This window comes from Manis javanica, chromosome 6 (assembly GCF_040802235.1).
Source record: "Manis javanica isolate MJ-LG chromosome 6, MJ_LKY, whole genome shotgun sequence".
In the NCBI taxonomy this organism is placed as follows: Eukaryota; Metazoa; Chordata; class Mammalia; order Pholidota; family Manidae; genus Manis; species Manis javanica.
In genome coordinates, this window is record NC_133161.1 from 90,012,216 (window position 1) to 90,028,775 (window position 16,560).

Sequence of the window (16,560 nt, forward strand, 5' to 3'; positions counted from 1 at the left end):
AGGAATCTCAGAGAGTTCAAAATAAGATGAATTCAAAGAGATTCACATCAAGACACATAATTAAAATGTCAAAAGTTAAAGACAAGGATAGAATCTCAGGAACAACATGAGAAAGACCCTATTAGGCTATCAGATTTTTTAGCAGAAACATTGCAGGCCAGAAGGGAATGGCAATGACATATAAGATGTATTGAATGGAAAAAAAACTTCTAACCAAGAATGTTCTACCCAATAAGAAAATCATTCAGACTATAAGAAGTGATAAAAGACTATCCAAATAAACAAAATCTAAAGGAATTTATTACCATGAAATCAGCTAAACATTACAAGAAATGTTAAAAGTATTTCTTTAAGCTGAAAAGTAGGGCACTAATTAATTAAACATATAATTATAAAAATCTCACTGGAAGAAGTAAATACATAGTAATGGTAGTGGATTAATCAGTCATAAAGCCAATATGAAGGTCAAAAGACAAAAGGAGTAAAATTAACTATAACTACAATGATTAGTTAAGGGACACATAAAATAAAAAGCTTAAAGTATGACCTCAAAAACATAAAATGTTGGGGGTTGTGAGTAAAAAGGTAGTTTTGGAATGTGTTCAGATCTAAGTTGCTATCAACTTGAAATAGACTGTTATACTCATTGGATGTTATATGTAAACCTTACAGTAACCAGAAAGCAAAAATGTAGAGCAAATACACAAACAAAAGTGAGAAAGGAATCTCACAGAATGCTAAAAGAGTTAGAGTCACAAGGGAAGAGAGAATGAGAAAGGAAACAAGAGGAACTACAAAAACACCAGAAAACAATTAACAAAATGTTAATGCATACATACCTGCCAATAATTAATTTAAATGTGAATAAACTAAATGCTCCAATCAACAAAAACACTAGCTGAATGGATAAAAAGCAAGGCTCATATATGCTACCTACACAGACTTACTACAGGATACACACAGACTGAAAAGGAAGAGATGGAAGAAAATATTTCATGCAAATGGAAAAAAGAGGGCTGGTGTACCTATATTCTTATCAGACAAAATAGACTTGAAAAAAAGACTGTAATGAGACAAATAAGGGTATTTTGTAATGATAAAGGGATCAATACAATAAGAAAATATAACAATTATAAATATCTACATACCCAATAAAGGAGCACCTAAATACATGAAACAAATATTAACAGACAGAGAGAACTTGATAGTAATATAATAATAGTAGGGAACTTTGACACCCTGGTTATGTCAACTATCATCCAAACAGAATATTAGTAAGTAAATATCAGCCTAAAATGACATAGACCAGAAGGACTTAATAGATATGTAAAGAATATTCTATCCAAAAACAGAATACACAGTCTTCTCAAGTGTACATAGAACATTCTCCAGGATAGAATACATGTTAGGCTACAAAGGGAGTCTCTATAAACAAAACAAGATTGAAATAATATGAAGCATCTTTTCCAACCACACTGGTATGAAACTAGAAATTAATTACAAGAATGAAACTGGAAAATCCACAAAAATGTGGAGATTGAACAAGATGCTACTGACTAATCAATGGGCCATTGAAGAAATCAAAGGAGAAATGCTTAAAACCTAGAGAAAATGATAACAGAAATACAACATATCGAATTCTATAAAATGCAGCAAAAGCAGTTATAAGAGAAAAGTTCATAGCATTATAGGCCTATTTCAAGAAACAAGTGTCTCAAACAATTTAACTTTATACTAAAAGGAGCTAGGAAAAGAAGACCACAAAAACAAGTCAGTAGAAGGAAGGAAATAACAAAGGTCAGAATGTAAATAAAGAGTAAAAAGATGATAAAGATCAATGAAATTAAGAGCTGGTTCTCTGAAAAGATAAAGTAGACAAAACTTTAGCAAGACTGACTGAGATAAAAGGAGAAGATTCAAACAAAATCAGAAAAGAGAAATCACAACTGATGCCGCAAAAATGCAAAGGATCACAAGAAACTACTAGGAATAATTATACACCAACAAACTGGGAACCTAGAAGAAAGAGACAAATTCCTAAGAACATACTTCTAAGTATGTTCTAATCTTCTAAGACTAAATCATGAAGAAATAGAAAATCTGAATAGACTGGCTGGATTGAATCATCTATTAAAAAACTTCCCCAAAAAACAGAAGTCTAGAACCAGATGGCTTTACTTGTGAATTCTAACCAAATATTCCAAGAAGCTCAAGCAAGTCCAAAAATTTAAGGAGGAAGAAGCACTTCCAAAGTCGTTTTTTGAGGCCAGCATTAACCTGATACCAAAACCAAACAAGGGCATGACAAAAAAGAAATTTATAGGCCAATACCGCAGATGAACTTATATGCAAAAAAAAACTTCAACAAAATATTAGTAAAACAAATTCAACTATACATTAAAAAGGATCATACACCATGACCAAGAGAGATTTATACTAGGGATGTAAGGATGGTTTAACATCTGTAAATCAATCAACATGACATACTATATTGAAATATGAAAGACAAAAGTAATACAATATCTATAGATATAAAAAAAGCATTTGACAAAACTTAAGATCCATTTGTGATAAAACTCTCAACAAACTGGGTAGAGAAAACATGCCTCAACATAACAAAGGCCATATATGACAAACCCACAGTTGGTATCATACTCAATGGTGAAAAGCCAAAAGCTTTTCCTCTAAGATCAGGAACAAGGATAACCACTCTTGCCACTTCTATTCAATATATGATTAGAAGTCCTAGCTACAACAATTGGGCAAGAAAAAAGAACAGGCATCCAAATTGGAAAGGAAGTAGTAGAACTGTCACCATTTGCAAAACAACATGATTTACACAGAGAAAACCTTAAAGACTCCACCAAAAAACTATTAGAAGTAATAAATGAATTCAGTAAAGTTGCAGCATACAAAATCAATATGTAAAAACTCATTGTTTCTATACACTAATAATGAAATAAAAGAAAGAAATGAAGAAAACAGTCCCACTAACATTTGCAACAAAAAGAATAAAATACCTAGGCATAAATTTAACCAAGGATGTGAAAAACCTATGCTCTGAAAACTATGAGACACTCATGAAAGAAATTGAACATGACACAAATAACCAGAAAGATATTCCATGCTCATGGATAAGAATTAAAATTGTTAAAATGTCCATACTACCCAAAGCCATCTAGAGTCAATGTTAAAATGTGCATACTACCCAAAGCAATTTGCAATCCCTATTGAAATTCCAATGGCATTTTTCACAGAAATAGAAAAAAAAAACCTAAAAATTTATGGAACACAAAAGACCCCCAAATAACCAAGGCAATCTCAAGAAAGAACAGAGATGGAAGTATCACATGCCCTGATTTTAAACTATAAGCTCTACTAATAAAAATAGTATTGGCATAAAAACAGACACACAGATCAATGAAGTATAAGAGAAAGCCCAGAATAAGCCCACACATACATGATCAATGAATTTACAACAATGAAAGCAAGAAAATACAATAGGAAAAGCACAGTGTCTTCAATAAATGGGCTGAGAAATGACAGCTACATGCAAAAGAATCAAACGGGACCACTATATTATACCATACACAAAAATTAACTCAAAATGGATCAAAAACGTGAATGTAAGAACTGAAACTATAAAACTCCTATAGTAAAAGATTGGCAGTAAGCTCTTCCACATTGGTCTTAGTGATGTTTTATTGGATCTGACTCCAAAGAAAGGACAACAAAGCAAAAATAAACAAATAGGACTACATCAAATTAAAACAGTTTTACACAGCAAAGGGAACCATTAACAAAACCAAAAGGCATCCTACTGAACTGAAAGAAGATATCTGTAAATCATATATCCATAATCTGTTAATATTAAAAAGTGGGCAAAGGATCTGAATATACATTTTACCAAGAAGACATACAGATGGCCAGCAGGCATATGTAACAATGCTTAACAACATTAATCATCAGGGAAGTGCAAATCAAAACCACAGTGAGATATCACCTCACACCTGTCAGGATGGCTATTATCAAAAGGCAAGAAATAACAAGTATTGGCAAGGAGGTGGAGAAAAGGGAACCCTCAGCACTATTGGTGGGAATGTAAATAGTCCAAACACAATGGAAAACAGTATGAAGTTTCCTCAAAAAATTAAAAATAGAACTACTATATGTCCAGCAATTCCACTACTGATCATCTACTCCAAGAAACAAAATCATTTGCTCAAAAAGATTTACATACCCCTTTGTTCATTGCAGTATAAATTATAATTTATAATAACCCCAGTGTCCAATGGTGAATGAATCGATAACACACACACACACACACACACACACACACAGAGGCATATTACTCAGACATAAAAAAGAATGAAATTTGCCATTTGCAACAACATAAAGGGACCTTTAGGGTATTATACTAAGCAAGATAAGTTAGACAAAGACAAATAACCATGATTTCACTTGTAAATGGAGTCTAAAAAAGCTGAAATAAATAAACCAAACAACACAAAACTCAGATTTATAGATACAGAGAACAGAGTGGGATGTTTTCATGAGCAAAGGGGGTGAGGAAGGGGTGGGTGGAAAAATGAGTGAAAGAGATCGAGATACAAACTTCCAGTTATTAAAAAAATCATTGGGATGTAATGTACAATATAGGGAATATAGTCAATAATACATAACTTTAGTGACAGATAGTAAATAGACATACTGTGATGATCATTTCACATGTATACAAATGTCAAATGCCATGCTGTACACATGTAACTAATATAATGTTGAATGTGATAGAATCCGAACAGGAGTACTGCCTTTTTGAATAAGCCCACCCACCATCTCAGAGAGGCCTAGGTTTCATCTTACTGAAGCTACAAGCATTCTCCAGAGGACCCGTAAGCAAGCCACAAGCCCACCTTTTCCCTGACCCCTCCCCTCAAAGAGCCTGCCAAAAATTCTGGCCATAAAAAGGCTCTTGGCCTTTTAGAGACCCCAGAACAGAGAGGTCCTTCTCAGGTTTAGCAATGAACCTGCTTGGACTGTGGAGTTTGCATCTTTTCTTTCCTTTCAGTATGTCAATTATACTTCAATAAAACAAAAGATGTGAAACATATGTAATCACACACACACATATATATATACACAACAAAATATTATTCAAACATTAGAAACAATTTCTGCCATTTGCAACAACATGTATAGAACTTGATGACATTATGCTAAATGAAGTAAGTTAGAGAAAGACAAACACTGCATGATCTCACTTAAATGTGGAATTTAAACAACAACAACAAAAATATACATTTAAAAGAACTGAGTGCATAGATACAAAGAAATGACTGGTTGTTGACAGGGGCAGGGAGTTGGGGGTGGGAGAAATTGGTGGAGGGGGTCAAAAGGAACAAACTTCCAGTTACAAAAAAAGTCATGGGGATATAATTATAGCATGGCAAGTATAGTTAAAAATACTGTGTTGCTGGAGCTAGAGGGTATTATGTTCAGTGAAATAAGTCAGGCAGAGAAAGACAAGTACCAAATGACTTCACTCATTTGTGGAGTATAGCAACAAAGCAAAACTGAAGGAACAAAACAGCAGCAGATTCACAGATTCCAAGTAGGGACTAGCAGTTACCAAAGGGAAGGGGGTGGGAAAGGAGAAGGGAATTAAGGGGCATTATGATTAGCACATATAATGTAGGGGGTTCACGGGGAAGGCAGTATAGCACAGAGAAGACAAGTAGTGACTGTCTAGCATCTTACTATGCTGATAGACAGTGACTGTAATGGGGTATGTTGTGGGGGACTTCATAATATGGGTGAATGTAGTAACCACAGTGTTGCTCATGAAACCCTTATAAGATTGTATATCGATGATACCTTAATAAAACTATTTATATATATATATGAAAAAAATGTGTTGCTATTTCAATGTGGCTAAGAAAGATCTTCATTTTCTGTTAATGAGAACTTTTTCACAACCATATATGACAATAGATGTTAACTAGACATTGTGGTGATCATTTTGCAATATATACAAATATTGAATCATTATGTTGTACACCTGAAACTAATATGTCAGTTATGACTCAAAATATTTTTTAAAACTTCATTTTTCAGTCAATTGTTTGGAATTTGAAATATATCTGTTTTCCATAAAAATATTATAAATTATGGTTTGCTTCCCAGGCAGGCCCAAAGATACTAAGGTTCAAACAAAACAGGAAACACAAACACATAAAAACTCCATATTTGTAATGCCACTAAACACAGAAGAAAAGCTAAGAAAGTAGTAGTTTCAAGTCTTCTCATTTGTTTAGTTTTGTTTGAGAGCTAAAGAAATATATTGGATTTTTCAAAGGTTTTACACATTTAGAGAATTTTTAATTATGTTCATTTTCACTTCCTTCTTGTTCTTAACACTATAATATTAATGCCAATACTTAGAGGATATCAGTCACAATCATAGCCAATCAGAATAGGGCTCAAAACAGAGGAAAAGAAGAAGAGCTTTTTTTTTTAAGAAGAGCTGAGGTCACTTAGCAGGAAATTAAAGAGAAATGGGAAAGAGAAAAGGAGTAAAAATTATTGGTATGTTGTGATAAAGAGGTCACTTTAAGTGTAGTTAACAGTGAGAAAGGAGAAAGATGTGCAGAATTACCCAAAGAAAGCAGCAGGGTAGAAGCATGTGGAAATCAAAATCAAATTCCTTCAGGGACCAGACAGGTAAGTGAAAGATGCAGGCTGGATATGAAACAATAGGAAATAGTGGAGACTGTGGGAACCTGGAGATTTTCTGGAAACTTAAGTTTTTTGTAAAATACTGACAAGAACCAAAGCAAGTACTCAACAAACTGAGTTTTGTCTGCTGGCTTTGCTGGCTACCTTTCAGAATCTTTGGCAAAGCAGGAGATCTGGAGTCAGACTGATTGGGTTCACTTCCCTGCTTCATTACTCAGTGGTTCTGTGATCTCAGTTTCCTCATCTGAATAATGACAATCTTTACATCAATCCTATGAAGTAAGAACTAAGATAATGTAGATATTACATTTTTGCCCTATGGAAAGGATATGCAAATGTACCCTTTGCATAGGGTTCAGCAGTCTCTAGTAAATGCTCAATGAGCATTCTTTAGAATGTAATCCCCTCAGTCTATTAGTTCCTATATCTGCAGTTTCTACCACAGTATCTGGCACATAGTAGATACTTACTAAATACTTGTTAAGTGAGTGAATAGATGAAAGAGAAGAGAAATAAATATAAGGAAGAGATGCAGGGTCATAAAGTTCTCCACACTATAAGGCAGCTCAGGTTAGAGTGATTGCTAGCTTATGTTTTAGTAAGGGTAGAGTATGAGGATTTCATGAACTCAAACTTTCACAACTAGTACACAAGAAGTCTTGCTTCTGGTCTGTGATGGTTAATTTTATCTGTCAACTTGATTAAGCCATGGGATGCCTAGATATGTGATTACAAATTATTTCTGGCTATATCTCTGAGGGTATTTCTGGAGAGAGAGCATTTGAATATGCAGACTGAGTAAAGTAGATTGTCCTCCCCAATGGGGGTGAGCATCAACCAATTTGATGAGGTCCTAAATAGAACAAAAAAGATGAAAGAAGATTGAATTTGCTGTCTGTTTAACTGCATGAGCTGGAAGACCAATCTTCTGCCCTCAGCATTCCTAGTTCTCAGGCCTTAAGACAGACTGGAATATATACCATCTACTTTGGCTCTTAAGCCTTTGAATTATACCATCAGTTTTCCTGAGTCTCCAGCTTGTAAATAGCAGATCATGGGACATTCCAGAATCCATAATCACACATGCCAATACATTGCTATTTAAAAGTGTACACACACACACACACACACACACACACACACACCCCTCCATATCCCACTGGTTTGCTTCTCTGGAGAACCCTAATACATGGTCTAGTCCTTTCATTTTACAAATAAGGAAACCAAGACCAAAGAAACTAAGCCAGGTGTGCACACCAGGTAGACATCAATGAGGAAGTAACTTCTCGTATGTTCATGTGCTTCAAAGTGCTTTTACAGTTACTTTGGCCTCTGAATAACATGGAGCAACATGGGCCATATTTACTCTCCCACCTGAAACAACTAAAAAAGTGGGCAACTATGTGACTTAATGTCTTCCAAGACTTGCATATCAGGCAACTAAAGACAGTGACTTAAGAAATGGTGGGAAAAGTAAGGTGAGCCCTATGACTGCCCGCTCTTACTGCCTTGAGTTTACAGGTCATGGCACAGGGATAGGGAACCCAACCAGAGCTCAGTAGACTCTGAGTTGAGAAGACATTGCTGAGCCTGGGGAGACCAAGGCAGCTTGAGTTTGCAAGACCCAGTACTGGAGAGAATGCTGCAAAAGAGAGAACTCTGGAGGTCTGCAGAGGGGCCTCAAGTATTCAGCAGACTACTTGCATATATGTAAGGAAATGCTGGGAGCTGGGAAAAGCACTACTTGAAAGAATTAAAGGGATTCATACAAAGCCTGAAATAGAGCCTATTCCTACAAGCCAAACAGGAATATCTCAAAATTCATAGGGCACTAGGTGGAGTACCCAAAAAGTCTTGCTTCAGTAACAGGCAATAATTAACTAAACAAAATGCTGTTTTGGTCCTGCCTAAAAAAGCTTAAGGGCCATGGATGGACACTGAAGCATTGTTCTAAATGAAATGATCTAGACAGAGAAAGACAAATACTGTATGGTATTACTTAAAAAAATTCTATATACATTAAACAAATAGAAGACGTAGTAAAAAAGTGTTTGCCAAGGATGAGGAGTAGGAGAAATAGGGAGAGATTGGTAAAAGGGCACAAACTTTCACCTATATGATGAATAAGATCTGAGGATTTCATGTAAAGCATGTGACTACTTGGTTGATAACACTGCATTACATAATTGAAATTTCCTAAGAGAGATCTGAAATATTCTAAGAAAGAAAAGCTTGAAAGAAAGGCGATGTGATAGATGTGTTAATTAACTAGATGGTATGACTTCTTTCACAAAGTATATGTATATCAAACCACCACAAAGTACACTGAATATCATACAATTCCATTGTCAATTTTACCTCAATAAATCTGAAAAAAAAATGTTTAAAGGCAACATCTGAAAGGACAAACTATTTTCCAGTAACTTTGCATCTGAGAACAAATATCAAATAGAACATAAAATAGAAACAAAAATATCCAGGACTCAACAAGGTAAAATTCACATTGTGTGCTGTCCAATAAAAAATTACAAGGCATGCAAATGAACAGGAAAATCTTACCCACAATGAGAAGAACAACCAATCAAAACCAACCCAGAATTGTCATGTTAGAATTAGCAGACAAGAACATTAAAATAGTTATCATTGTGTTCCATTTGTTCAAAAAGCTAGAAGAATGATTGAATATGTTAAGCAGAAACATGGACAGTATTTTTAAGACTCAAATTGAAATTGTGGAGAAAAAAATTACAATGTTTGAGATAAAAAATACACTTGATAGAATTAATGGCAGCTAAGACATTATAGGAAGAAGAGTAATAAATTTGAAGACATAGCAATAGAAATTATCCAAGATGAAACAGAGAAAAAAGACTGAAAAAAATTTATTATCAGTGGATTTATCCCATGTATACCAGCCTGGCTCAACATTTGAAAAATCAATTAATGTAATCCATCACATCAACAGGTTAAAGAAAAAAAATCACATGAGCATATTAATAGATTTTTTTAAAAAGCATTTGACAAAATCCAACAACCATTCATTGTAAAAATTCTAGGAATCCTAACAAACTAGGAATAGAGGGGAATCTCTCAACTTAATAAAGACCTACAAAAGAATCTCTAGCTAATATCATACTTCATAGTTAGAAACTTGAGGCTTTCCCACTAAGAACAGGTGAGGTAAGGAAGTCCCCTCTCACCACTCCTTTCAACATCATACTGGAAGTTCTAGCTAATGCCATAATACAAGAAAAGGAAATAAAAGGTATACAGATTGGGAAGGAAAAATTACAACTGTCTTTGCAGATGACATAGTCTTCTATGTAGTAAATCTGAAACATCTGACAAAAAATGGAATAAGTGATTATAGAAAGTTTGCAGCATATAAGGTTAATACACTAAATAAAGTTAATCACTTTCCTATATACCAGCAATTTAAAAGTGAACTTTGGAATTAGAAACACAATGCCATTTACAGCATCCAAAAAAGTGAAATCCCTAGGTATAAATCTAAACAGATCTAAATCTAACAAAATATCTACAAGATCTATATGAGGAATCTACAAAATCCTGAAAAAAAATCAAAGAAAAACTAAACGGGGAGATAGTTCATGTTCATGGATAGGAACACTTGATGTCATCAAGATGTCAGTTCTTCCCAGCTTAGATTCAATGCAATTTCAATCAAAATCCCAGTGAGTTCCTTTGTGGATATCAACAAACTGATTCTAAAGCTTATATAGAGAGGCAAAGACCCAGAAGAGCCAATACAATATTAAAGGAGAAGAACAAAGTTGGAAGACTGATACTACCTGAATTTTGAGACTTGCTATAAGGCTACAGTAATCAAGACAGTGTGGTATTTGCAAAATAAGAGACAGATATATGAATGAAATGACTAGAGTCTAGAATAGAATGATATAAGTATAGTCGATTGATCTTTTACAAAGGAGCAGAGGCAAAGGAGAAAAGATAGCCTTTTCAACAAATGATGCTGGGATAACTGGACATCCATATACAAAATAATGAATCTATACAAAGACTTTACATCCTTCACAAAAATTAATTCAAAATGTACCACAGACCCAAATGTAAAATGCAAAACTATAAAACTCCTAGAAGATAACATAGGAAAAAAACATATGATCTTGAGTATGGCAATGACTTTTTAGATATAATACAAAAGGCACAATCCATGAAAGAAAAAATGAATGATAATTGGGTCTATACAAAGGAACAAAGAACACCAGAAATGGGTTGAGTTTATTCTCTGTAACTTGGCTTTGGCATTTGAGGATTTGAAGTTTTCATTATTTCTTATCACTGGGAACAACCCATATGCTTGTACAGGTTATATACTGTACAAAAATATGATGCAACCATACTAATCATTCCAGTTTTCAAAGACTTCCTCCTTTTGGAGAGTGATCCCAAGGTAAGTCCCTGGGAAGTCTGGGAAGTCCAGAAGGTATATTTTGATTTCTTGCTCTAGTAGGACTAGTGTATTGGCTGAACTAATTCATAAGTTCTGGTATCTAAATGAAGGTGGCCTTGAACACATTTGGAAGGACTTATTTCACCTTGGAAAAATAGAGGCCTGACCAGTAATTGGATCAAGTCAACATATTAATTGTGTTTATTGCAACATTTTTAAATGTGTGGTCATGGCACCGCACCCAGTATTGTAAATGCTGTCATCCTTACTTCATACTGAAACATAATAGATGGGCAACCAAAGACTCCTGCACTGCAATTTCCTCATCTCTCACATAGGAATAATGTTGCCTATCTTACAAGGTTGCAACCAGAATTAAACAAGATAGTACACAGAAAACGTTTGACACAGAGCATGTGTTTTATAAGGGTTCTGATACCAACTCACAGGTCTACCATTAAGCCTGACTCCTTTCCTGGGGAATAGTGGTGGAAGGGGAAACATAGTCTAGAATTTTGTTATGCAAGTATGGTGCCAAGACCAGCAGCAGCATTGCCTAGGAGCTTTTTAGAAGTGCAGAATTTCAAGACTCAGTCCAGACCTACTGAATCAGAGTCAGGTCATTTGTATGCATATTTATGCTTGACCATTGTTCTAGTAATTATCCTTTCAAACACCAACCTTTCCAGCCTGGACAATATTTCTAAGGCTCTAAAGTAACTCTACCTAGATAATCTGCCAAACTCCTTTGCCCTGCTTCACAGGTCTTTGTGCTCCTTCCCAGTCATTTTCTCTAGCAGACAACAGGAGGAAATGTTTGCTCAAGCAGACAAACCTCAGTGCTGACATCTAATTCCTGTGCTTTGTAAGCTGTCAGTCAGGAAGTGAGTAAAGTGTCCCATATCCGATTTTCCTTTGGCTTAGGGCTTCATTGCCTGTTTTTTCAGTAGGTCATCAGGTCCAGTTCTCTGTATTTATGTAGTAGAAACATCAAAACTACAATGATGGTTCATTATCAAGCATCGAACAGATAGTGCGGGTAGGAATCACATGATACTTTCAACCTATCAAGAAAAATGTCTAAATAATTCTGTTCTTTTACAACCTCCTGAAAAGCTTTATACATAGAAGAACACTGCATCACAAGTTCATGGAACCTCTGTACTACTGGTTTTAACCCAGTCCACAGAATCTGAGGACACCAGGTCTAAGCAGATCCCAGTTGGGGCTAAGTATATTCAGCAGTGGCCACTCATGTAAGAAGGGGAGTTTCTGGCTCAAGCAAAGAGACTGCATTTTTTACAACTGCAATTACATAAATAACTAGAAATCTAATTTCATGAGAATTGTGGTGAGGCCTCTAATCAGCATACCTACCCAGGAAGTACAGGGGGATCACGGGTTCAGTCTGGGGACTTTCTGGAAGAGATGGGAACAAAGGATTTGGAGAGGACTATTCAGCCAAGAAAAACTCTCAAAAAAGAGAATAACAAAGGGCACTGCCAGCCATGGAGAGATCTTGGCATGAGGCTGATATCTGTCTTTGCCCTAGGTCATCAAGTGCTTGTTAATAAGCTATTTTGGGGTGCAACACTAGTTAGTGTCTCTCCAGTGTCCTCCATCCTCAGAGGTCCTCTCCCCACCCCCACCAGGTTTCCTGAGAGAGAAGGGGAATATGAGTACCAAGGGTCTTAAAATAAAAAACAAAGCTTGGAACGACAGGGTTGCTGACTTTCAGGAGATAAGCCATCCTGGTAGGAGCCATGTAAGGAAGTATGACCAGAGAGGACCCCCCACAGGGCCTGGCACATGAGTTACAAGAGGGTCCAGCCCAAGGCGCCCGATAGTGCAGTCTCAATAGCAGCTCAGGAACAGGACGTGGTCTGGAGTGAAAATACTGGGGTCACAAAGACTGTTACAAAAGTGAGTATGGTAGAGAACATCAGTAATGTTATCCCACACCTGCTCCCAGAGAAGGGCCCCACGTCATCTTTGTCCCTAGTGTGTGCCTGTCATCTGTTTGTACCACACTCGATTACATGAGGTTGTTCCCATGTTTCTTTGACTAGATTATGCCTCCATGAGAGGTTGGACTGAGTCTGATAATAACCCACCTCCTAGCAAAGAGCCTAGGATTTTTATAAAGTTTAAATTGTGTTCAGAGGCAAAGGCTACTTCCCACTGGTACCCAGACCCCTTGGTTGTCATTAGCTGGCTGGTATGGTTTAGGGTAAAAAGAGACTAAATTAGAAACTCAGTCACAACATGTCATGGTGATTTGGCTGAGAAGCTGAGAACTAAAGGTATAATCCCCGATTCTCAGCCAAAATCACAACTACCCTATTGCTATAGGCTGGATGTTTGTGTTCCTCCAAAATTCATATACTGAAATCCTAACCTCCAGGGTGACAGTAGCAGGAGGTGGAACCTTTGGGAAGGGATTAGGTTGTGAGGGTGGCACCCTCATGAATTAGAATATTATTCCTATAAGGGACCCAAGAGAGTTCACTAGCCCCTTTCTACTGACACAGAGAAAAGATGCTGTCTGGAAACCAGGCAGCAGCCTTTTCACCAGATTCTGCAGGCACACTGATCTTGGACTTCCAGCCCCTCATAAAGCAAGAAGTAAATTTCTGTTGTTTATATACCACCCAGTCTATGGTATTCTGCTAGAGCAGCCCAAACGGACAAAGGCAATAACTCTTCATCAGGCCATGGAGGAACCGCTCTGCCTCTATAGTCTCGGGTCTTGATTGTTCAGCATGAACAAGAGCTCTGATGCAAGAATGGTGCTGGATTAGACTGGTTACAAAAATGGCTGAAACTCTTCACCCATTCATTCTTCACCCAGGCACCGTGAAGAAGTGGAATCCTCCAACCCTTGAATCAGGACTGGCCTTGTGACTTGCTTTGGCATAGAATGCGGCAGAAGTGACAGTGTGCTGGTTCTGAGCTTCAGCCTCTGGAGACCTTGCACGTTTCCCCTCTCCCTCTCTCTCTAGGAATCCTTCCACCACTCTGTAAACAAACCCAGGCTAGCCTGCTAGGCAATGAGACACATGGCACGGGCACGTGTTGACTCATCTGACAGCCAGCCAACCACCAGATGTGTGAGGCCGTCCTAGACCAGCTGGCCCCAGAAATAGCTAATTGATACATGTAGAATGTTTAAAAGCTGTTTTTTACTCTGGCCAATAACTCTGCTACTTATATTCTACCTTCTATCAGACCAGAGGATCGATTACTTTCACATTTTAGAAGGGTCAAAGGGGAAAATAACCAAGTCCTCATATTTTTTCTTGACACAGACCTTGAGTTCAAAAGAACTGATCTACTTGCAAAATTCACTATTTTTTTTTTCTAGGCTTACTGGCAATGGGAAGTAAATGATAACAGAAATATTGGTGTTAAAGTTGCATGCTAATCAAAGACACGACTAAAAACCTTAATTATAAAAACCTTACCTTTAGCCTGAGCTGCTTTACTCAAGTAAAGCATGCGTGCTTGCAAGGTTCATTTATAAAAGCAACTTAATCTAGGTGCTAAGCTAATTCCAAAATGGCAGAATCACATGTGTCACTATATATAGTGATACAATGTTTTAGTTAGAATCAGTTCAGCTGTGAATGACAGCATGCCAACTCCTCCCCCACCCACCCACCAAATGACAATAGCTTAAACAGGATTGCAGGTTTTTTCCTCTTATCTAAACATCCTAGAAGGAAGATCAGGATTTGATGCTTTGTGGTGCCAAGGGCACAAGCTTCTTCTACCTGGTTGCTCTACCATGAGTGGCCTTGACCACATGAACCAGATAGCAGCATGTGCATTCCAAGCAGCAGAGTGAAGGAAGGGGAGGAGACAAAGGGCTCCACATCCAATTCTCCCATAATGCACGTCACAAACACACACACACACACACATACACACACACATACACACACCATCAAGCAACACCAATGCCACCACCTTATTAGCCTTTTGGTCCCTAGCCATTCCTTGCTGCACGGACATCTCTGAAAGGGAATCTTATTTTGAGAGGCCCTGCACTCCGCTAAAAACTGGATTGCTATGGAATTTGGAAGACAGCTAACAGTCTGTGCTGCAGATGGCTTAATATCATCATATTATAGATTTCTACTGTGAGTCATAAGTGCATCGTTTAACTTTCAAATGAGCTGGGGGTCTCCATTATGTTTATGCATCAGTTGTTTGTAACCTGAGAGCAATTCCTCACAAAAAGAATGTTCCTAGACTAATAAAGAAAACCTGTTTTAGCCTACAATGTCTTTGAAATATGGTTTTTCATCTATACTCAGGAATATTTCAAGGAAAAAAATACATTCCTAATGACCACAGATTGTCTGTCCCTATCTCAGGAGCTCGAAGGGCTTCCTGAAACAGCAAAGGCTGAAGGGAAAGGGGAGGGGGTGGTTATGGTTCATGACTGTGCCCTATATTTGCATCAGAGAAAGAAATCTTCCCGTCTAGGGTATTAGTCACTTTCTAGGGTTCTGACTTGGGGAAACACAGGGCCCCTGTAGGGAATGACCACACTCTGTCCCATTTAACCTATTCATCATTTGTTTGTTGGGGGCACTGTGCTCCTAGAGACTATGTGGCCCTGACATGCTTACAAGGTACATGAAGGCGGCTGCAGTGTTCCACTATCCTAGAGCCCGAGGCAGTCTTCTCACTTCTCTCTGGTCCTGTTCCAGGTGTCATTAAATTCAACTGCAAGATCACTCAGCCACCTGCGAAGGCCAATCTTTGGCCAAGTCCACAAATGGCCTCATCTGAGCAGTCCTTGACTATGTGTGTGATTAACACACCCACACCTCCAGAAATACCGAGACCAAGAAACAGAGAACAGAGCAAGACAAAGAATAAAATTGGAAAGCCATAGTGGCTGAATTCTGTCATTTATAGACATGTAAATTGTGGGGGACATAGACCATGAGGCATTGCCAAGACATACGTCTGTGGAACCATTTAATTTGGCAGTTTATGTTGTTTTCTGCTCCCAAATAGTTCCCCATCACTGACAGATGTCTTTCCTGAGTATTCTGGAAGCCTTACTACTCTGAAAGCTTTTGATCAGTGCACCCGCCTCCCCTTTCCCTTCAGCCTTTGCTGTTTCAGGAAGTCCTTCCTGCTCCTGAGATAGGGACAGACAATCTGGTCATTAGGAATGTATTTTTTTCCTTGAAATGATGGAATAAAGGATTACTGAGCATAGATGAAAAACCATATTTCAAAGACATTGTAGGCTAAAATAGGTTTTCTTTATTAGTCTAGATTTCCTTTATTAGTCTGTCTTTCCAGCCTTGTAAACCTTTCACTAGGCTTGGGGGAGTTGATTAGTCCTATAGTTGAAAGCCTTCTTCACA

General features: G+C 37.2%; 1 protein-coding gene and 1 long non-coding RNA gene across 3 annotated transcripts in view; one reads left to right on the forward strand and one right to left on the reverse strand.

Annotated features, from left to right (window-relative positions):
• LOC140849941 (uncharacterized) overlaps positions 1-16,560 on the reverse strand; it is a 194,431-nt gene that overhangs the window by 115,145 nt on the left and 62,726 nt on the right. The gene's annotated exons all lie outside the window — the stretch shown is intronic.
• LOC140849940 (endogenous retrovirus group FC1 Env polyprotein-like) overlaps positions 1-16,560 on the forward strand; it is a 125,085-nt gene that overhangs the window by 83,556 nt on the left and 24,969 nt on the right. The window lies entirely within an intron of this gene.